The sequence below is a fragment of the Neolamprologus brichardi genome, chromosome 20 (genome assembly GCF_056152115.1).
Source record: "Neolamprologus brichardi isolate AB-2024 chromosome 20, ASM5615211v1, whole genome shotgun sequence".
NCBI lineage: Eukaryota > Metazoa > Chordata > Actinopteri > Cichliformes > Cichlidae > Neolamprologus > Neolamprologus brichardi.
Window position 1 is genome coordinate 920,595 of NC_142123.1, and position 22,518 is coordinate 943,112.

The window sequence follows — 22,518 nt, forward strand, 5'->3', positions numbered from 1 at the left end:
CTTGAGCCACGATCGCCCTCAAGATCTAAAACCTGCAGGACACTGGCCCTCGAGGCCTGGAGTTGCCCACCCCTTTATTGGGGCGATCGTGGCTCAAGAGTTGGGAGTTCGTCTTGTAATCGGAAGGTTGCCGGTTCGAGCCCCGGCTTGGTCAGTCTCGGTCGTTGTGTCCTTGGGCAAGACTCTTCACCCTTTGCCTACCGGTGGCGCCAGTGTCCGGCAGTCTCGCCTCTGTCAGTGCGCCCCAGGGTGGCTGTGGCTACAATGTAGCTGCCATCACCAGTGTGTGAATGGGTGGATGACTGCATGTGTAAAGCGCTTTGGGGTCCTTAGGGACTAGTAAAGTGCTATACAAATACAGACCATTTACCATTAAAGGGTTCACCTCAGGTTTTGTCATTGATAAGGATGTAGAGTATAAGTTATATGTGAACCTTAAACTGTGTGTTGTAATAGGTGTACATTATAGTACCATTTTATCCATCCATCCATCTTTTTCTACTAAAGCAGAATTACCTCCACCAGCCATCCCAGGGAAACACTGAGGTGAGGTTTTCCCAAGCAAACTGAAAGAATTAACCTCTCCAGTGTCTCCTGGTTCTGCCCATGAACCTCCTGCCCATGGGAACGACTCACATATCAGGCATCCAGGAGGCATCCAGGAGGCATCCTAGTCATATGCCTGAGCCACCTCAATGTAGATCTATTTCTTGGCTGCTTAAACCGGCATATATTTAGTCGGTATTATAACGGACTGAAATTCTTGACTTTCCCAAATAATCGGTTACTATCTGACTCATCACCAGAAGTGAAATGCAATAGCCTTCTTTCCAGGGGCAGGTGTTGGTTGTATCAAATCAAAGTCAAATGTTTAATTATTTTTCTGAGAATTTTGGCCTTGTTTTCCCACTAATCTCATATTTCTTTCCCAGGAAGTCGAGATGTCTAAAAATGCTCAGCCATGTGGGGATTAGTGCTTGGAAATTGCCAGCCTTACACTATAATGAGCACAGGGAAAAGGACCTTTCAGACAACACTGATTTGTAATTGTAATTCTGTCAGCCTGACATTAACACAAGAGCATTACAAGCAATGTTTAGAAGCTGTGGGCTCCATTTGTCTGCTCTTATTTTGTCAGTAAATTTTCTGATTCTACAATAGGACAGCTGTACAAATGAAAAACATCAACCATTACCAAAGCTCGGCCGGCAGTACTCGTGGGGCATCAAGCATTTTATCATCAGTTTATTACATTTGTACACTCACTAAAACGCATCGACACAAAACTAAATCAGAGTCAGAGTCTCTGTTGAGACCAAATGGCTTGTTGAAGTTCACTTCTGTGTTTTCCAGCATTAATCAGATTACAATGTAACAATAAAAGTGTGTGACACATTCTTCAAGTGTGTTATTAATTGGAGCTACTATGCAACGCTTCCTCTTGATTGTGCTGTGTCTGTATCTTTGTCTGAGCCTCAGAACAGCAATTACAGAAATGAAAAATCAACAAGAAGCCAAAATGTTTTATTAAGGGTTTCAGTAATGCATGCCAGTGCGGAATCACACTCTTAATGTTCATGCTTCCCTGCTAGGAAACATTTGCAAAATGCTCCAGTGTCAAACACAGAACCAAGAATTAAACGTCGCCTGTCAGCGCCTCACCCCGATCACGCCGTGTCGACATGAAATGCTCGATCAAGCCAAAAGGACAGAGAGAGGATATGTTTCACGGGTTTGGGATCATGAAGGGATGCTGTAATACTCACAGGAAGACGTGCAGGAAGCTTACGTGACAATCTTTTAGGCAGTGTGCAAGTGTGTACTGTACATGAGTGTTTGTGACTGGGTCACCAGGGAGGAGTAACAATTTCTGTCGAGTGGTTTTCCTCTAAAAAATACACAATGTGTCAGCGCCTCAAAATGCAGCTCCCTCTGGGGCCACGAGCTGATGCAACTTTTATCTTTTGGTTACACTTAATCCACTTTCAGATGCTCAAGAGATGCTTATGTGGAGAGAGAGCTGTCGTACACACACACACACACACACAAATCCCTCTTTAGTCTTCGACAACACAAACGTACCTACCCAAACACCACCTACACGCACTCAGACACACAAAAGAAACACACACGTGCACGTACTTTGCCACTGGACTTGTTATTATTCTCAGGTGAATAAATTAAACTGCAAAACCTTCTTTCCCAGCATCCATCGGTGTGTGTGTCAATGCGGACGTTAATGTTTTTGTGGGTATCTCCATTGATCACGACGGCATTAATTCATTCCTTTTGTGACCAAACATGGCCTTTGGACGCACCGCACAGAGTGCCTCTCCAAAAAGCTGGACTTCAAATGAGAGGCTCAATCCACACCTCGCTTTGCAGGCACATACACCCACACACAATGCACACATACAGTAAACAAACCAAGACACAGTAAAAGAGATGTGCACAAAATCAAACGAAAAAACAAACATTTCTTGCTGGTTTTCCAAACCCGGCTGTTCTGCTAATTTTCATCAGCTCACTCCTTTTTCTCGCTCCCCTCGCTTTCTCCTCCTCTGTTTACATCACGTGTTGCATGTCTACTGACTATGATGCCAGATAGTGATAGATTGAAGTAAATGTGCCTGTACGACCAAGAACAGAAGGTCACTTTGCTGTTGTCCATCAAAAAGCCCGTGTGTCTCATACAGTTATACAAAGATCCTTCTTGACTGTTTTGAACCAAACCTCGATCAATAAAAACTTCAGCAGGGAATATAAAATACAGCCTGTCGTGAGCTGTAACTCCTGGATCGACTGCAAGATGTTTTTTTTAAAAAAGGTTCCCAGCAGCGCTCCATTATGGTGACTTCATTTCATCAGTTATTAAACAGGAACAAAACATCTTGTGGCTGTAGATGGGAGCTTACTTTCATTACAGTTGCCTTTTATTTATTTATTTTTTGCTAAATAATACAGTTGATGGTATGTTAAGCCTCACATTTCTGAATATTCCAGTGCATGTTAACCTGAAACAATCTGTTCAGCTTTTCCTCTCAGCCAAATTCGGCTTCTCGTTATCTTCCCATGGGTTGTCTGTGAGTTTTCAGATTCTTAGTTTTTGCGAGGTGGCCGTAACATTTCTCCACTTCTGCAGTAATCTGCATCCCGAAGGCTTATCCCTCACACAAACACGCATAGCTACGTAATTGAATTCTAAACAAGGGGCATTTATAATTAAAAGGACAAAGGATGCAGCTGTTACATTTAAACATTTTTTTAAATTTTTTTTGCAAATGGAAATGGTGATAGCCGATTTGTGATGTGATGATATGAAAATATTATATCAGAAATGGGTTTAAGCAGAAAGAGAACCAAACACCATACTTTTGCTATAATAGAGGCATCTATTATGTACCATCTGAATGCAAATGCACAACCACTTGCACGTGTGCATGTCTGTGTGTGACTTGGACAAGCAGACTTGCGTTGCTTGGTCTCAAGGTTTGAGTGGGTGAGACAGGGGTTAAGCGATGGGATAAAAAAATATAATCAAGATGGGAAAAAAAGAGAAATAAGAGGCAGCAAGGGAGAGGATGATGAGGATGATATATGGCTGCTTGCATGATCCAGTTTGGGCATATATTCAGGACAGATACGTAACTACACACAGATGGCTCCTCCCCACACACACAGACACAGGTCAGACAACCAGCACTTTTGTACTTGTATTGCACTCATAGTTAGACCACATCAGCCATATATATATCTATCTCTCTCTCTCTCTCTTACTCTCTCTCTCTCTCTCTCTATCTCTCTCTCTCTCTCTCTCTCTATATATATATATATATATAGATAGATAGATAGATATAGATATATAGATATAGATATAGATATAGATATATAGATATAGATAGATAGATATATATAGAGAGATATCTCTCTCTCTGTATATATATACACACATACATAATAAAAAAGTTCTACAGAATTTGTCTGTAAATTTATTACATTCATTTTGTTTTGTATTGTGTTGATGCCTGGCACATTTTTTCTTCTGTTACTGCATATCTTCCCAAGTCATGTAAGGATATAATAGACTGAAATAGATTTTTTAAAAAGTGGTGTCTCTCAGGCTGGAAGACTTTTATTGTACTTTTTAAGCTTCAACTTGTTCATAGGATTCACAGTAAGTGACGACTGGTAGAATTAGCTTGAGGCTAATGCAGGCTCATGTACATTCTTAGCTTTGTGCATCTGTATGAAATATTAACCACATCCTCTAATGGGATTTCATTTGAAAATCTGGATATACATTGTATTCAAAATAATGTCTGACTTGTACGCTTGTCACCACAATCAGAAGTGGATGACGATGAATGGGAAAGAAAAGATGGGAAATGGGAGGCGGGCTATTGTGGTCAGAACGACAGCGATCTACTTGAGATGCCTCCAAATTAATTTTGGAAAATTTTGAGAAGGGATTGTACTCTGGTATTGGATAAGAGCCTTTACTGAAATTATTCACAAGCTTTAATTTCTTATTTTCAAGACAGAACAAGCACACAAAACAATGAGGCCTGAATTGACGAGACAAACAAACACAAATGGTGTAAAATAGAGTAATTCTGCAGACCTGTCACAAGGCGGTCTTTTGTGGTTAGATGTACAGTGTAGATGAAGGCTGAGGCTGAGGATTCAGGTGACCCTGAATCCTCACTTAGTCATGCTGCGATAGGTGTAGACTGCTCGGGGATTCCCATGATGCATTGAGTATTTCTTCTTCAGTCACCTTTCTCACTCACTATGTGTTAACAGACGTCTCTGCATTGAGTCACACTTGTTATTAATCTCTGTCTCTCTTCCACAGCATGTCTTTATCATGTCTTCCTTCTCTCACCCCAACCAATCGCAGCAGATGGCCCCGCCCCTCCCTGAGCCTGGTTCTGCTGGAGGTTTCTTCCTGTTAAAAGGGAGTTTTTCCTTCCCACTGTCGCCAAAGTGCTGCTCATAGGGGGTCATATGATTGTTGGGTTTTCTCTGTAGGTATTATTGTAGAGTCTACTGTACAATATAAAGCACCTTGAGGTGACTGTTGTTGTGATTTGGTGCTGTATAAATAAAGTTGAATTGAACTGAGGCAAGAGAGGGTTATTTGTCCACATATGAAACAACTCCACGGACTATTAATGACAGCTCGAGCCTTCCAACAGCAGCACAAACCACACTCTGTCTATTGACAAATGGCAGCCAGCTATTAAAGGACTAAACCATTATTTACTCACAGGTGAGTTTACCAAATTCCAACATTACACCATCTATATACAACAAGCACTCTCTTAAATAAACATATATATTTTACTACTATTTATTAACAATTACATATTTTATTTGTTAACCTTACACCAAAAACACCAAAAACCCAAAAAAAGTTCCCCGCACTCTCTTAACTCATGGCCTCTCTGCAACCTTTAAAAGGTTTAATTTGGTCGAACAGCCTGGACAGGACACCAAAAAGACAGGTGAGTAATCACATCTCAACAAGAAACTTCTTTACACATAAATATTTCCCCGAGAGAAAACAGCAGACTTTATTCGCTCCCGGTAACGATTCTTTTCTCCTCACAGGGAACCACCACACTTCTTAATGAGGAGCAGCTGTGCAGGTCCTGGAACAAAAGGCTACCTGCTAATGATTAAAATAATAAATATCCAATAAATAATTGAACTTCTTGTGTGCAAATGGTTATAGGTGTGCAAATCTATGCTTAAAGTGCGGTGCTAATTAAAGTTCTAGTTAAAGTGCAAAGGTGCTCATAAAGTGCTGTACAAGTTACCAGAGTAAAATGATACCAGTGTGGAGACCAAATGAAGCTGGCTGCTGGTTTCCTGTAGCAGTGACGTACGCAACCAATCCTGTTTAAAAGGATTCTTTTGAACTGGAGAATTAATAATTCAAGTTTAGCCAAACATATTGCAGCTCATTTCCAGCCGTAGAACTGAATTAACTCAACCAGATGCACTATTCGCTTTATCCATGGAGGCACACGTTATGAATAAATGAAGCAGGAAGCTGATATAGATGCCAGACAGAAGAATGTATTGACCACAAGGTGCTAAATCCTTTTAAGGCCCATATATTCAAATGCATTCCTGGAATAGTCAGAAAAGATGTTACCTGAAGGAGATGTTTGTTGAAATGAGGGAGGAAGAAGCAAAGAGGGTTAATCGAGTGCGAAAGGAAGCGAGAAGGAAACAACTCTAGTGGGAAAACAGAATAAATATTCGTGCTACACGAGCATTCGGGGGATAAAACACGATTGTGATGAAGATGACAGGAAAAAGGAAGAATGAAGGATGGAGGCGAACATGGAAGATGACAGATGTGAAAAGTGTGAGGGAATCAAAGTGAGAACTCTTCCGTGAGAAAGTCGGGAACGTGCGTATGTGTGCGAGGAGGAAAAAAGAAAAACACTTTTGTGAAATATTCAGTGCGATAAAAGACTTATAGAAGCAAAATCCCCTCCCCGAGAGAGAAAGGAGAGGAAGAAAGGGGAGGAGGAGCAGAGAAGAGGAGCAGTGATTGAAGCTTTGGATAAGAGTCATAAGGCTGGAGACCATTTCAACAGAGGTCTCGGCTGCGAAGCTTTGTGTAGGACTGTCAGGGCCTTCTCTATTTTTAAACAGTGAGTGGGTATCCTGCTCACACCTTGCATCCAGTCTACCTGTCGAGCTCGCTGGAGGTAATTTCATGTAGAAATTTGCTGCTAGATGATAGTTTTTGTGGAGAAAACAACTTCCAGTTGTCAAATAATAATGAATGTGTGTTTTCACAGGGAGACAAAAGTGCAAACACAACCACAGCTCACACACTGAGGTTCCCTGTCTCAACACACAGCTTTAGGAAACTGGGAATTATAAATGTGTTTGGTCGAATATGTCAGAGGAATTGCTTTTTGGATCAGGTTTATTGGCAAGTCTCTGTGATTGCAGCAGCCATGGCTGAAAGCTCTGTAGTGTCAGTCCATCCATCTCTCAGAAAGTCTCCTTCTCATGGATGCAGTTCTTTAGGAATAAAGTATTTTGGACACAAACATTTATATGAACGGAATGATTTTTGGTGTTCAAAGGTCGAGGTCACTGCCATCCCCTTTTTTTGTGAAGATATTATAATATAATTATAAAATATTATAAAAGCGTTATAAAAGCAACATGTCTTGTTTTGGGATTTGAGTAAAATACACTTGCAATGTGCACTATATGGACAAAAACACACACATACAGGAGCTGCTTAGCCATGAGCAACCATGCTACGACGCTCTCTGTGCACAGTTTCTGTGCTGATGTTAATGCCAGAGGAGGTTTGTAACACTGCAGTTGGCAGCCCTGCAGCCTCACACAAACTGCCACCTGCTGAGCTGCTGTGGTTCCTAAACATTTCCACTTCTACTGCTTACAGATCACGAAGTATCTAAAAGACATTTCACAAACTGACTGGCTGCAAAAGTGGGATCGTATTACAAAACCCAACTCAAACTCTGTGAGCTTCTCAGAGCAAGTCATCCTATAACAAACATGTTTGTAAAAGCAGCCTGCATGGCTTGGTGCTTAATTTCATACACATGTGGCAACGGGACTGAAAACAGCTGAATTCAATTCAAATAATCTAACTCTTGGCACGGCAGAGTCAATAAATTGGTCTGTTCCCTTGTTGTGGACAAAAAAATGAATGTAATTGTCATCAGCCTAAGCTGTAACTTATGTTGTTTCAGAACAATAATAATTTCATGATCCATCTAAACGAAGTGCTTTAAGTTGCCAAAACTGAGCTTTGAAAGCGTCATGCTTGGTTTGCCAGCTGTAGCGTAGCCAGAAACATTGCGGTGGCATAAAGACTTAGGTACTGTATTATTTTGCTGAAATTGGCAACGATTACCATTACATTAATTCACTCTTACAGGCAGCAGTACAAACAAACTGAAAATAAAATCATAACACCTCGTGAAGGCCACGGTGACAGCCTGGCACTCGCCAGCAAGCAAAACATTTGGACCAAAGAATGAAAATAGCCTACCTGTGATGACGACACTGCTAGTATCTGGATCCTTTTACTACGATCCAGTTTTGTGAGTCGTCTTTCAGTGAGGGCTTTCGCTAATACTGTGTAGCACCTTTATCCAGCTGATGGTTTGAGAAGAGGCTCGGTTTGTCATGTAAGGTGGCATGGCTTTAAAACTAGATGTAAAGTACACACATGATGGAAATCAAGCCATCAAGTCTAAGAGCGTTCCTTCCCTCTTTACAGATCCTTTTGTTTAAAGCTAACAGAAAAACTAACGACATCTGTGGCTAACAGTGGTTATTATGGGAGCTAAAAGTTAAAGTGGAATTTGACAGGTGTGTGAATCCTATATTCTGCTCTAGGGAGGTACTGCATGGGAATAAGACACATAATAATAGCCTAACATGAATGTACCTTTTCCATTTATTGAATAGCACTTCCTGTCCTCACCCCTGAATACACTGGATCTCTTCCTCCTCGCCTGTACTTTCTTGCTTATAGCTAGAAAATGAACTTATAACTTCTTTTTCCTGGGAAATACACCAAGTCTGTCTTTAGCTGGCACTCGTGCATTGCCATATTTTACCAAACAAATACCCTTGATCCTCCTCATCAGAGATAACTATATATATAACCAGTGTTGGGGAGTAACGGAGTACATGTACCGCCGTTAGTATTTAAAATACAAAATATGAGTAACTGTATTCCGTTACAGTTACCGTTTAAAAAGGTGGTATTTAGAATACAGTTACTTTGTTGAAATAAATGGATTACACGGCGGTACTTCCCTGTTTCATATTGTGGCGGGTCAGGACTGTTTGGGTTTTGTTTGACAGCTACGTTCTGTTGTTCCAGGCGGCAGCGTTACGGTTGCCATGGTTACAGGGTGACGCCCTCTCTCTGCGTGTTTCCTGGGTGAGAGAGGCCTTTTTGTTGTTGTTGTGCTAAGCTAACAGGCAGAATGCTACAGGTATAGCTCTAAAGAATGTAGCATCATGGGCAGTGTAGTCCGTGCTGCAGGGAGAATGGACTGCCATACCCGTTATGTGTCTGTGAGCGAGGGAGGGAGAAAAAGGAAAAGTACGAGCTGTCATCGAGCAGAAACGGGAGCTGGAAGCATGTAAATATAATAATAACCACTGCAGCCAAGAAGAGAGCCTGACGAGCCCAGCTGTAAGTAAGCTATTAAGACTCGACTGTACACCGTGTTCGTGTTTTCCTCTGAAACAATAAGTTCTGTTGGAGCAGCCTTTCAACGCCTCTCTCTGTCTCTGCTAGCAAAGTTGACCCAGACAACAAAGTAAAGCTAGTTTTCAGCTACGAGCCGACACAGAACCCACCGTATTAGCCAGAGGTCCCTTTACTACGGTTCGGAGCCGCCGACCTTCAGTAACAGTAATAAATCACAGCAATAGTACATTCATGTAGTTGTAAACAGCATGATAATATATTAAGTAATCCAAAGTATTCAGAATACGTTACTCTCATTGAGTAACGTAACGGAATACGTTACAGAATATATTTTGGGGCATGTATTCTGTAATCTGTAATGGAATACATTTTAAAAGTAACCTTCCCATCACTGTATATAAGCACCATGACTGCACCTTTATTGACATCTGCAACGCAAACGTGTGACATGGATGAGAAGGAAGAAAGAACCACGTGCTGACTGAACCATCTCCTTGGCTTTACCTGGAAAGACCATCAGGCTGCTTCAGAATCAAGTTCGGTTGTTCCATCAAGTTCTACCTTTCTTATGAGAAAGGAGAACAAATGAGCTGTTGTATAAGAAGGCCCAGGAAGGGTCTTCAGCCAGTGTTAGTTTCTCACATTGCATTTTAACAGAAACTTTAACTCTGTTAATAAATAAATTAGTTGAAGGATTATTTAACAACGATAGAAAAAGCCTGACGTGGTTCTTTGACTGCAGGACTCAGCACTAAGGAAGCAAGCAGTGACTTCACAGTGGGTCTTTCCCCCTGTCCCAAAATCAAACAGACTTTCCATGAATGTAGAGTGAATTCATTTACTCTACAATCATGGACACACCTAAACAAAAAACCACATTCACATACCCACAGCTTAAACACACACAGACACACACAGGCTCTATAAATACAGTGAGGAGGTAATGTTCATCTTGTAAAGTAGGCGGATTAACTGGAACCAGGTCAGAGCAAAGGCAGAGTATGCTCCAGCTTTTCTCCAATTTAGCTGCTTTCTCACCATTTTTCTTGCTATTGCTGTTTTTGATAAGCCAGACTGCAAATGTTATCTGCTGCTCCCCCGCAGCTACTTGTTTCTGCGCTCAGTGCCATGTCTCTTTAAAGGCAAGCAAGAGACCACTTGTCAATATTTGTGAGGGTTTTCAATTTTGTGAATGGATTATGCAGCATGCATACTGATATGTTCAATTATTCAGCCATTAGGCGATATACACTTTTCTCTTGTTTTCCTTTGTACATAACGAGAGCACTAACAGAGTTTCTCTCCATGGAGGACAGAGTGGAGATAAATAGCTGGAAGCAGGATCTTGCCAATGTATCATTAATATAAACTACATTTTCTTTGATGAGCTTGGTTTGTGTATCATTGGCACACACAAAGCACCAATGTGCAACAAATTCTAGCTCGATTTCACACTTTAAACTGGATTTTCCAACATAATAATTACAAAAACAACAATTTTATAAGTATTTTCTATCCTGTCGAGGACAGAAAAATACTTCCAAGCTTGGATTGTAAATCATGATGCACCTGCTTAAAGTGAGTGAATATGTGAAAGGAATGAGTAGAAGATTTTAAGGCCAGGCATATCTGTTACCATCAATACCTTTCAAAATCTGAGTGTCTCTTACTGAAGGCTAGATGCATTAAAGTAATCACCGGGGAGCTTCTGTAATGGAGCAGAGTGAGAGAGCGTAGCAGCAGCACAGACAACAAAGAGGGGAAGCTGAGAAAAAGTAAAAGCCAAAGGGTAAGGAAAGGAAGGAGATATGGTTGGGTGACACGAGGATGAGGAGAAGGCTTGATTTTCATTCCACGAGTCATTCAGAATATAAAGAATGAACTTCACTGAGGAAATCTGCCTTTGTTTCCTACCACCTCAGTATTAAACTCATCCATCCTAAGAGAGGGCAATATAGAGAAAGGAGAGGAGGGAGGCGGAGCGAGATACTGCCGAGCAGTCATCTTTCACCTGTAGCTAGCAGAGGCTTTGGCTTGCATAATGCAATGTGAGGATAAACCCTCTTTTATGGCCAGCTGAGCCAATAAATCTGGATCAGTTCTGAACTCCCCCACCGTCCCACCGTCCCACCGCGCCCGTAGTTGTCTGTCGGCTGCTGAACGATCCAAAAGCGATTCCTAATTTCTGCGTTTGTAATTCTTCTTGAAGCTGCCTTGAACACTACACATTACATGCATCCACGCAGCCACAGTGGAGAAAGTGGAGACTCAGTGTGTCCCCTCTGGTGTAATGAAATCAGCACTTCAAATTTACCTTATTTTCCCAGCATGCTTAATTGCCTGCATCTGTCTCCCTCTACGCGAACCGTTCCCTCTGGTTCAAAGTCCCTAACATAATTGTTTTCAATTAAAATGTGCTGTGCTGCAGCTGTCGTTAGCCTGCTCGAGCTATAGTGCTATTCAGGGGGACAGTTAGCAGAATGTGAGGGGTGGTAGCACTGGCAGCCATCATTACGATCAGATGGGGAGCAACAGTTGAAGGCCTGATGATGCGGTGGCTCGTTGGAGCCGTCGTTACGACAGCTCGGGGTGTTACATAAGGGGTGATGCAGACAGGGCTGGTGATGAGTCCCAAATATAGTGTTCCTTATGATGGCGAGGAAGTAAATGACACTTATGGGCAAGTTTGATTGTACTTCTTTCTTTATAGTCTCATCTTTACAGTCGGTGAGGTGGGGAACTTTTTGTTTTCCATCTGCACCCTTTGTGTCATTTTCTGATCTGTGCCTGTTTGCTGGCCCAGATTCTAGCCCAGTTTTCACTCTTTTTTGCTGAACTCAAAGAAAATGTTGGGCCCCGGTTTTAGCTCTGTTCAGGCTTCACTAGCACGAGTAAAACCCCGATGAACAGGTGAGTGGGCTCAGATAAGGCAAAATTGGGCCACATGATGTATGTTAGAGATTGCTGCTTGGCCTCCAGAGGGCTGTTTGGAGGAAGGAAAACTACACGAGTTTCATTGTCGCCCCACTTCGTCCCAAAAGACCGCTGCAGTTCTTCTCACATCCGTGTAATGACATAGATAAATATGAAGAAGTGGAGAAAATATAAGACAGAGGAAAGTGAGAGCAGGCCTGAGGTTGGAGAGAAAGATGATCGAAGAGAAGCTGAGAAATGAAATATTAGGAAACGCGAAAAGAAAACAAATGAGGGGAAGAGGAGATGGAAAAATAACAGATGAAGACAGAGAGGACAATATACACAGGATCTGTAATGAAAGCCGCTCTAATGAAGTACTCTCTCTGTCTGTATCACCCTTCGCTCTAATCTATCTTTTTCTTTCCCCTTTTCCCTGTCACTTCAAATCCCTCTCTCTCTTTTCCCTCCAACACTGGAGCGCACCGGGGACTGGATAACTCATCACTAATTCATCGTTTCCCTCCATATATTACAAGGCCTTGGATACTGGTTAATTAAGTATCCCACAACAAAGTGAAGAAAAACCATCTTTTATCTGTATGATTAAGCTGCCTGCAAACATCCAGCCTTGACAGGGTCTCGCTTGTCTTTTAAAGTTGGTATATTTTAGTGCAGAAGTCAGATATCTTTGAAAGGTCAGCAAACATGCTGTTTTCTTACTGAGGGTAATTTCTAGCGAACTTTTGAAACACTGAGAGGAAAGCAGTGTAAGTTAGATGTGCTGCTATCGCCTTGGGTAAAATGAATAGACTTTATTAAAATGAAATGAAGTCATATATAAGCAATAAAACAACACCATGCATAAAACACCAGAGTAATGAGAAAGCATATTTACAGTGTGATTGTGTAACATTTCAGGAAGAAAGATACACTTCCTCTGTTTAACCCTCTCTGTAAGTAAACCTTTGACTTAATCAGCACAACGCGGCTCATCTTACAGCAAATTGGAGTCACATTTACGAGAGCTGATGCATCTCGTTCTGATGAGTCAGGGAGGATTTTGCAGCGTTACGCTGGCACAGGTTGACAGGAGGTATCAGACGCATTGGTAGAATTTTATTGATTCTTTTAGTCAGAGTTTTAAATGTTGTGTCTCTGCTTTTCTGATGTTTTTTACCACTGCAGAGAGGAAAACACATCTATGGTGTGTGTAGGTGCGTCTGTTTATGTGGGAAAGACAGCTGTTCCTTCCTTGGAGGTTTGGATTGGTAAAATGTGGTGAAACTCTTTTATTATCTCTGAATCTACATTTCAGATATTTCCAGAGGAATTTGGCTCAGATTTGGCGAACACATTGCTGGGCCAAGGATTTGGTTTTGGCATAAATATTTTGGCTGCAGTTTATCCACTTTTGTTTTTGCAGGGTTTGATTTACAAATGCGCAGCATGACAATCTATACAGCAGGCACTTTATTTTTTATTTTCTGCAGTTAAGTAAGATCAGGCAGACTACTGAAAACTATTCAATGTGTTTCTTAGCTCCACTGGGAGTGAGGATGAAGGACAGCATTACAAATGAGAATATCAGAGGGACAGCTGAGGCAAGGCTGAGATGGTTTGGACATACACAGAGGGAGAGAAGATACTGGACAGAGGATATTAAGTAATGCACTCCCAGGCAGGAAGGAAAAAGGGAAAATGCAGAGAGTTGGTGTAACAGAAGAGGATGAAGATGGAGGCATATGATCCGCTCTGGTGAGCCCTAAAGGGAGCGGCCGAAAGAAGAGAAAGCAGGAGAGAAAGTTCCTCAGCTTCTTCCACTTGCAGGTTAGCAACTTGTTTGCTTGTTTCTTTGAGAACGACATCTCTGCTGTTTATAACGGCCCCCTTTTATTGGCCAGGAAGGAATTAGATTTCAAGAAAAACATCTCATTGCCATTCAATGTGACGGACAGCAAGTTTGGGTGAAGCTGCTTCTCACTTCCCACTTTAAGCACTTCCCTTTCCAACTTACAGCAGCCATATCGATTGACAGTCATTACATATAAGATACAGACGTGACATCCATGAACTGCATGGTGTGTCACACAGGCAGAGATAGTCTAGCTGATAATTAAAGTTCTAAAACTGTGGTTTGTTTTCCTCCTTGCTGAGGTTCATTTGTGCAGATATGAACACAGTGATCACACAAGCATGTGGCCCAAAACAACTGCAAATGAACTCCAGAATGACCAAGTTTATGGTGTGAATGTGATCTGACCTCGATCCAAACTAACTGCACGGTGTATGCTGCAAGTCTGAGATAAAGGACATCCCATAGCCACGTATGCTTTGCATTCTGGGATGTGCAAAGTACTATAGATGTGCAAAGGTGTGCACAGGCTGGCAACTATAGTAAACTTCATTCTTCATTGTCTCCAGTAGTCCACAGCACCTTTTTCCTGCATTTATGTTTGCTGCTCCAGACACATCTGTCCAATGAGCGGACTCAACATTCTCACATGTTTTGTAGTGGCACATTTTGGATCACTTGGAGTTCACTTCTGTGTGAAAAGAAACCAAATCACTGGGAATAGCTATAAGTTTACAAACTCGTTGACTGATTTGGTCCAGAGTAAACAACCTGTAGATGTGAAAACGCTTTAAGAAAATACTGGAATCTCCCTCACAGACACTGGAGTCCAAATAAAAGGCTGGCGTTATCTCATAGCAGACCATATTATTTATGAGATAATTCCTTTAAATAAAAACCCTCCATACGGTGCCAGCAGCACAAACACAGCTGACAGGTCCAGCTCAGCTACAGCTGCCAGTGTCAGCACACCTGTCAATCAAAACCACATTTTAAGTATTGCACAGGATAGGTTATAGAAAATACTAACAACAGGGAGTTGTTATTAAAGGGGAAATTAACTACAGAGATGAGTCTATTTTTTGCACCTGGCTGTAAAAATGCTGCGTGGAAGTTTGGCATTACAGATACGGGTCATTTGAGTCACTCTCGAGTGGCCATTAAAATAGCTGATTTTGGCACTTCTACAATGGCTTTATTTGTCAGCCTGGAGCGTAAGCACTTGTTAACAACAGGTTGGAATATTAATGTTAAGCCTTTCTCTGTTAAGGACAAATATTTTGAGAAATGTTCAGCCTTCCAATCCAGTCGACAGCAGCAGATCTCAGGTTGTAGATGACATCTGTGATTTTAGTATAGACAGCGCCATATTATATCATATAATACTGTATATACTTTAGTACAGCATATACTACATTTTTATGAATTGAACTTAAATTCAGATGAAATTTGTGGTCTGGTCTATTTGAGCATCAGTTTATTAATTGTCATGCACAATAACGAGAATATTAATCTCACAAGGGGAATCTGATGAAACATCAGCATTTCATTTGGATCACCTGCGTTAGCTGTACATTAACGAATGAATGTAAGACTAGAATATGCAGCCACCGTGCAGCCCAGTATCAAAACGTGTAACAGAAACACCGTCCACCATGTCCATTTCACACTTTGCCAAAACATGGAGAAGACGTTTTTCCAGCAAGGAGAGATGATATATGTAAAGCCACGAAGCTGGTAGTGAGCTAAAAACATATTAAGTACATGCCATGGTAATTGTGAGAAATGAATAATAATAATGTGTTAATAATGTCTGTTTAAACATTTTCCTGTGATTATTTTCATGTTGGCTTGAAATAAAACGTCTCTTCTGCACGTGTGCACATTTCATGTTTGGGAGAGGCAAAGTGTGAAATGGACATGTGTGGACTGGTGTGTCTATTAAACGCTTTGCTGTGATATCAGGTTGCACCATGGCATCAGACATTGGGCATTCTGAAGCTGCAGGCTTACGTTACCATATCTGGATAAAAAGGTGAGGTGTTAGGTTATTAGTTGAACCTGGCAAGCTTGTTTAGCAAACCACATCTGTAAACCGCATGGGCACATTGCACGGGCTAATTAGCATGAAGTAAACTAGATAACTGAAGTAACATTGTGCATAGGTTGTATTAAACAGAAGTTCATGTTATATGCATATGTCAGCTAATCCCATTGAAACTGTTCTAAAAGGCGACAAATGCAGAAGAGCGCTCCAGCTTGGTGACCTGTTTGAGGCTAAAGTAAGCTAGGCTACTGGATACAACTGCTACTACTGATACCATGTTTCTGTATCCACAGACCACTTTTATAGTATTTTTTTTTTGCTGCTGCATATTTTATTAAATTGAAAATATTTAGCAAATTGGCATCTTTTTCTTCAGCCAAGTGCAACAAAACTTTGCACAGAGTCGGTCTCTCCCCCTAGAGCTCTGTGTGTCTGCAAACCCGTCAATCAAGGCAGCCTGACCTCGAACTTTACGCTGACCAGTAAAACTCCAGGATAAGTTATAAAATTTTCAGAGGTAACTTTCCATAATGGCCAAAAGCTTTTTTCTGGTTCATTTTTCAGTCCTGTATTCTGCTGCATTAGCCATAAATTATAATATGTACTTTTGACACTGTTATCATATGTTAGTAATGCTATATATATAAGACAGACAGACATTTAGAGTTCAGCAAGGGACAGAAGGCGCAGCTGCAGACTCAGAGAGCAGATGACACGGGAGTATGAGAGAGCAGGATGGCAGGACATTAGAAACCTCTGGCACCAAACTCAGTAAAGGAGAAAAAACATAAGCATATGTTGTGTGTGCAGTTTATCCTGAAGCTCATGCTTATGTAACATAGGTAGCATGTGTGCAGGAAGAAAAAACAAGTTTTTGATTTGACTTTTGGCACTTCTGTATTTGCTGTCAGACTTTTTTCTATCTATTCAACTTTCCGGTAGCCCGGTGTTTGCCACGAACACTGCCAAATTCTTGATGACAACAAGTCCCAGGGGCCACGTAAGGATCATTACTGCCTACCAAATATAGTGACAGAGAGAACACGAAGGGTCCTTAAAGTCATGTTGATGGATCTCCTGCAACCACCATATATAATCTGTGAGGGCTGCTGATGGAAAAGCTCTGTGGTCGTGGACATGGCCGTTACAGATTGCACCACAGTCTGCGACTCTACTCTGAGCAGCAGACTCAGAGGGAAACATTCAGAACCAACCAGAATCAGAAGGTGTTTACAGCATCCACAGTCATCAGCTGCTATTATGGCATACCATTACATTATAATGGGATATTGATGCCCACAATACACCAGCATCTACCTATTAGGTCAGCTATTGATGAAATCATAAAGCTGTAAAATTGCCTGCAGGGGCAGAAAAAACCGGATATGCGGCGCTCTCTCCCCAACATCCTCCATCCTTATTAATAAACAACATTTACCTTTTCTATATTTAAGGATTTTCCTTTTTAGTTGCACATTTCCTTTAAGCTTTCGCTTCATAAAGAAACACTTGGGCTGATGGGCACCACCAGTGTTGGTATTTCAAGCAGTCCTTTCTTCTGGTTTAAGGTAAAGCAGAGGAAGTGAAACATACAGTGTGTGTTGTGTAACACTGTTTATAACCCACCAGCAAAGTGCACCAATTTTAAATAATCAGTTTCTCATTGAAGAAATGCTAAAATATTTTAAAAACAACATAAAAATACTCGTTTTCATATATTCTGAAGATAAAAACGAAGCTCACTGGCACACAGCCAAACGAACGTGATCAAATTATAAAAGGCTCAGTGGAGGTAAAGCAGGTCAGCACTCAGATTTAAACTGTGTCACCGACAGTTACATGCCACATAAACTGCACACAACTAAATGTTATATCAGTTTTTATGTTACAGTAAGCTGATTTATACGTACTTGGTTCTGCAGACATTCCTGACTGCATGTCACAGGTCCGCCGGATGAAAAGCTTCAAAATGAAACCTGACTTTTAAAAGGCAGGATGCACGGCACAACCTGAGCCGCAGCTTCCATTATCAAAAGAGCAGCTTGGTGACTGACAAAAAACAACAAATGCACACAGATACACCTGATTACACACATCCTGTGTATCAGTGAAACCACCTTTGTTTGGTTGGGAACGAGAAGTGTTGGCTTGTCGGCTTTTTGGCTTGTCCAGCTCAATCCAAGCACGGCTGCCTTTTCGTGATGAACAATACAATGACAAAACTCACAAGCGATGTGAAACCTTTTGTGCTTTAGGCTGGAGCTTCTCTCTACGAACTCTAAACGAGGTCTCAAGAGATGCATTAAAAAATTTACAGGTTTAAGGAACAGTGGCCACAAATGAAAGAGCAGCGAAATGAAGACTTGGGAGGATGAATGAATAAAGAAATAACTATAACTATATATAACTATAACTATATATATAACTATACCGACAGTGCACATTGTGGAGCTGACAGCTCAGCATGCAGGTGTGAACTGTGTGAGCTGTGGTGCTGGAAACGTTATTTTTGCCTTGTTACATAAAATCAAAGCTAAATCTACAGAGTAAAAGAAACTGTTGGGAGACACAGCAGCCCTTACAAGTCAAATGAGATGTAAACATCCACATCTTTTTCCTTGGCCACTGTGTTTGCTTTCTCAGCTCAGCTTTTACTCTCTGTCTCTCTGGGGTGCAGTAGTGTAGCAGCATATACATGAATTTCTCTCATGTTTTCTCCACTCTGCCAGCCCACTTGATCAAACTGCAGGAGCTCACATTAATGAAGTTAATGAGGCCAGCAGGGGGTGGCCTCATAAAAAACAATTAAATATGATGTACTATCCATTGTGTCTTTAATAAACTCTTTATCGGTTTCAATATATTTGAATAAAATTATTCAAACAGTACATTTGCATTTGCTGCCCCTTTTATAAAAAGGTGCTCTGTAGGCTGTAACTGGCCACTGCATTACATGTGAAGATTTCTGCAGTCACTCAAAGCATTTGAGCATAATCACTTATTTCAAAAGCCCACTTTAAACGTATCAGCCGCCTTGATTCAGCGTAAAACTCATAATGCTGACTTAGTAAGTGTAGGAAATGCATGATTACAAAAAAAAGAAAAACCTGGTAAACCTAAAGCTGGATACGGTTTAGCAGAGAGAGAGAGAAAGGATGTGCGGATGAATATGTGAAGGTTTTAGGTTGTTTTTCTCTTAATTTTACTCAAAACGAACACAGCTGCTGTGCGTGAAGAGGATGAGCTGCAGCTTTGAACGCTTTCACTTTTCCTTAAGCGTATTTTCCAGACTTTTGTTGTAGAACTGCTTAAGGTGCAGTAGCATGAAGACGAAAACTTAATGCAGCAAGTTACAAACGTCCAACACCGTCGTTTATTATTACTCTTTAAAAAAGTCGTTACTTGTTAGATGTAATCTGTTCCTTCTGTTTTCATTATGACACGAGAAGAAGCCAGTAACACTTCATGAGTCCTGCTGGTTGCCACTTTGGAGATGATCGCTGCAGCTGCTTTACGCGCGCTGGCTGCACCGCGCACATCGGCGGTAACCGAAGAAGCAGCGCGCGCGCCAGGAGAAAAGGGAAAAAGCGTCTCTTTTATCTCATCTTTTATTCAATTACTGCTTTCTAGCAGCCACGCAGGAGACAACACGGAGACATGAAATTAATTCGCGTTTGTCATTTGAAGTTTGAAGCCTTACCTTGAGTTGTCGCGGCTCGGAAGAAGTGCGGGTGCGCGTTTGAAGCCCCCTGTCCAAAATGGAAAGTCCTACTTGTTACTTGGGAATAAATTAATGGTTGAATAACACTTAAAATGTCTTTTAAACCAACAGAGTCAGCGAGGTGAACTGCAGCTCCTGCTCTGGCACGACTGTCTGAGAATTAGTTTGCTTGCTTCTGACTGCCGCCCTCCCTCCCACTCGCTCGCTCGCTCACTCACTGTCTCCCACCCATGAGAAATAAATAATCTTTCATCTCTCTCTCTCTCCCTCTCTCTCTCTCTCTCTATGAGCACAGCAGGTGGGCATCTTTGAATAATGTGAGATCATTTTTAAAGGCTGCTCGAGGCCCAACTGTGTGTCCCGCACTCCTCTCCAAACGCTGCGTGCTTTCACGGTTAAACAAAACTGTGCTGATCACAAGATTTTTCTCCGGCTGTGTGTGTGTGTGCAGGCAGCGGATTGGGAGTGGCCGGGATTAAAACCGTGGGATTATATCTAACATTCATTTCATCTCACGCACTGGAAGTACGCTGGTGGACAATGACATCAGCCTTTGGCAGACTCAAACAAACAGATTCACGTGGGTAGGGATGGAGAGAAAGACAAGGGAAAGGAGAAAAACAGAACAATGGATGAGAAAACTAGGGAAAGAAAGCCGTTCACCTCTCAGATTGAGCCAAGAATATGAAGCTTTATAGAAAATCAATCAAAGCAACGGGGCGTGCGGGGCACAAAGGGTCACCAGGGTGAGGTATTCCTGGGGTGAGTGTATTCCTCTGGCTAGTGTGTGTGTGTGTGTGTGTGTGTGTGTGTGTGTGTGTGTGTGTGTGTGTGAGAGAGTGAGTAGTGGATGCATACACACAGCCAAGTCCGTGTATGTGTGCCTGCATACTGACAGATGGCTACTGTAATGACGCAGGAACTAAATACTGTGTTTCTATGCGTCTGTGAGGTCGCCTGCCTGCTCGTATATGTGTGTTTGTGCACGTGTGTGTGTGCATGTGTGTGTGTTTGTGTGTGTGTGTGTGTGTGCATGTGTGTGTGTGTGTGTGTGTTTGAGGGGGAAAAGGAAAAGAAAGAACTGCATGTGTGTGAAGGAGAAAGAGTTAGCAAGTTGAGCTCGATGCAGACGCAACAGATATCTCCTTTTTTGTTCCTGCAGCCTTCACACACACACACACACACACACACACACACACACACACACACACACACACACACACACACACACACACACACACACACACACACACACACACCTGTGTGTGGCATTATGCTTTTGGTTTTTTTGTCCAGGTGTTTGCAGTCTTTTTTTTCACAAGAGACCTTGAGTCTGCTGCTGCTTCCATTTGCTGTGAATACAGACATACAAAGGAGTGTATAGGTGTGTTTGTGTAACACACACACACACACACACACACACACACACACACACACACACACACACACACACACACACACACACGTACACACAGAGAGATACAGTCAAATCTCAAAGAACATGAAATGTAAGCATACAGTCACATCAGTGAGCTGCACAAACACAGTGGTGGGAAGTTTCTCGGTTTCTTCGCTGCTTCAGGGGCAGCTTGCAGTCATTGACTCAACTATGAGTTCTACATCAAATCAAACAGTGCTTGAAGACAATGTGAGGACAACTGGCTTAAAATTGAAGTTGAATTGGACCTTACAAAAAGAAAAATGGTGGGAGTAATAGACTGACCGTAGTCATGATAGCGATGCAGTGAAGGAATTTAAATCAGGAGGTAGAAGCTACTTTCAGCCGCTCTCGCATGCACAAGGGGTGCTACAGGAAGCCAGCAAGGTGATGTCAAAGACTGAATATTGTTTCCTCAAAACACAGCCCTGTGCAACATATTTGAACCACCTCTCGTTTCTTTACAGTTTGCTTTGTGTATTTTTAAAGTGGCCTTGAGCAACAGTTCTAATTCTTTCTGTAGCTGGATCTTCAGTTGATCCATCCACTGTTATTGAAGCCTCATCAAATGGTGAAACAGGCAGAAAAGGGTGGGGTATGCCAAATCACACAAGAACTGGGCTGAAACAGAGGGGCGATATCTCTTATGGAGTGATGAATCCATCCAAATGTCTAATTTCTGGTTCAGATCACCGAGGTCAGGAGAGCTACAACAGTGAGTGTCTGCAGCCGTCAGTAAAAGACGATGGAGGCGTGATGGGGCCGTGCATTTCTGTTGGTTTTGGTTTAAGGAAAAGTACTGTCACATTTTGACCTACTGGAAAGCACCTGAGTGCCAAACGCTTCATTCGTCAGCATGGCATCCTCAAACACACACGGCCACTGCAGGGAAATCCTCCCTGGATAGAAACACACACAATAGACTCATCAGTCACCATCACAGGTACGAGCTCTGGGGACTGGCCTCCTCAGAGCCACGACCTCAACATCATTGAAGCAGTGTGGGATCATCTTCACAGACAACACAACAAAAGGCAGCCAACGTCCAAAGAAGAGCTTTGAAGATCCTTCAAGAAGCCTGGAGAACTTTTTCTGAAGACTACTTCAAGAAATTACAAGTTTGTCTAAGAGGATTCAGTCTGTGCTTAAGAATAAAGGAGGTCATGTCAGCTATTGCCTTTCAAATTCATACGAATTCATTTTTTGCCCTTTATACTGGATTTCCATGTATGTTTGCATATGTTTCAATAAAGTTATTGTTGCTAAAGGGGACACTGCCGACTTTGATATAATGTTTTTCCAATAG

General features: G+C 41.8%; 1 protein-coding gene across 1 annotated transcript in view; it reads right to left on the minus strand.

Annotated features, from left to right (window-relative positions):
- Positions 1-20,154, minus strand: part of camkvl (CaM kinase-like vesicle-associated, like) — a 40,598-nt gene extending 20,444 nt beyond the window's left edge. The window contains exon 1 of the mRNA XM_087834040.1: positions 19,754-20,154. The gene's annotated coding sequence lies outside the window, so the exon portion shown is untranslated. The remainder of the gene's footprint in view (positions 1-19,753) is intronic.
- Positions 20,155-22,518: the final 2,364 nt, after the last annotated feature.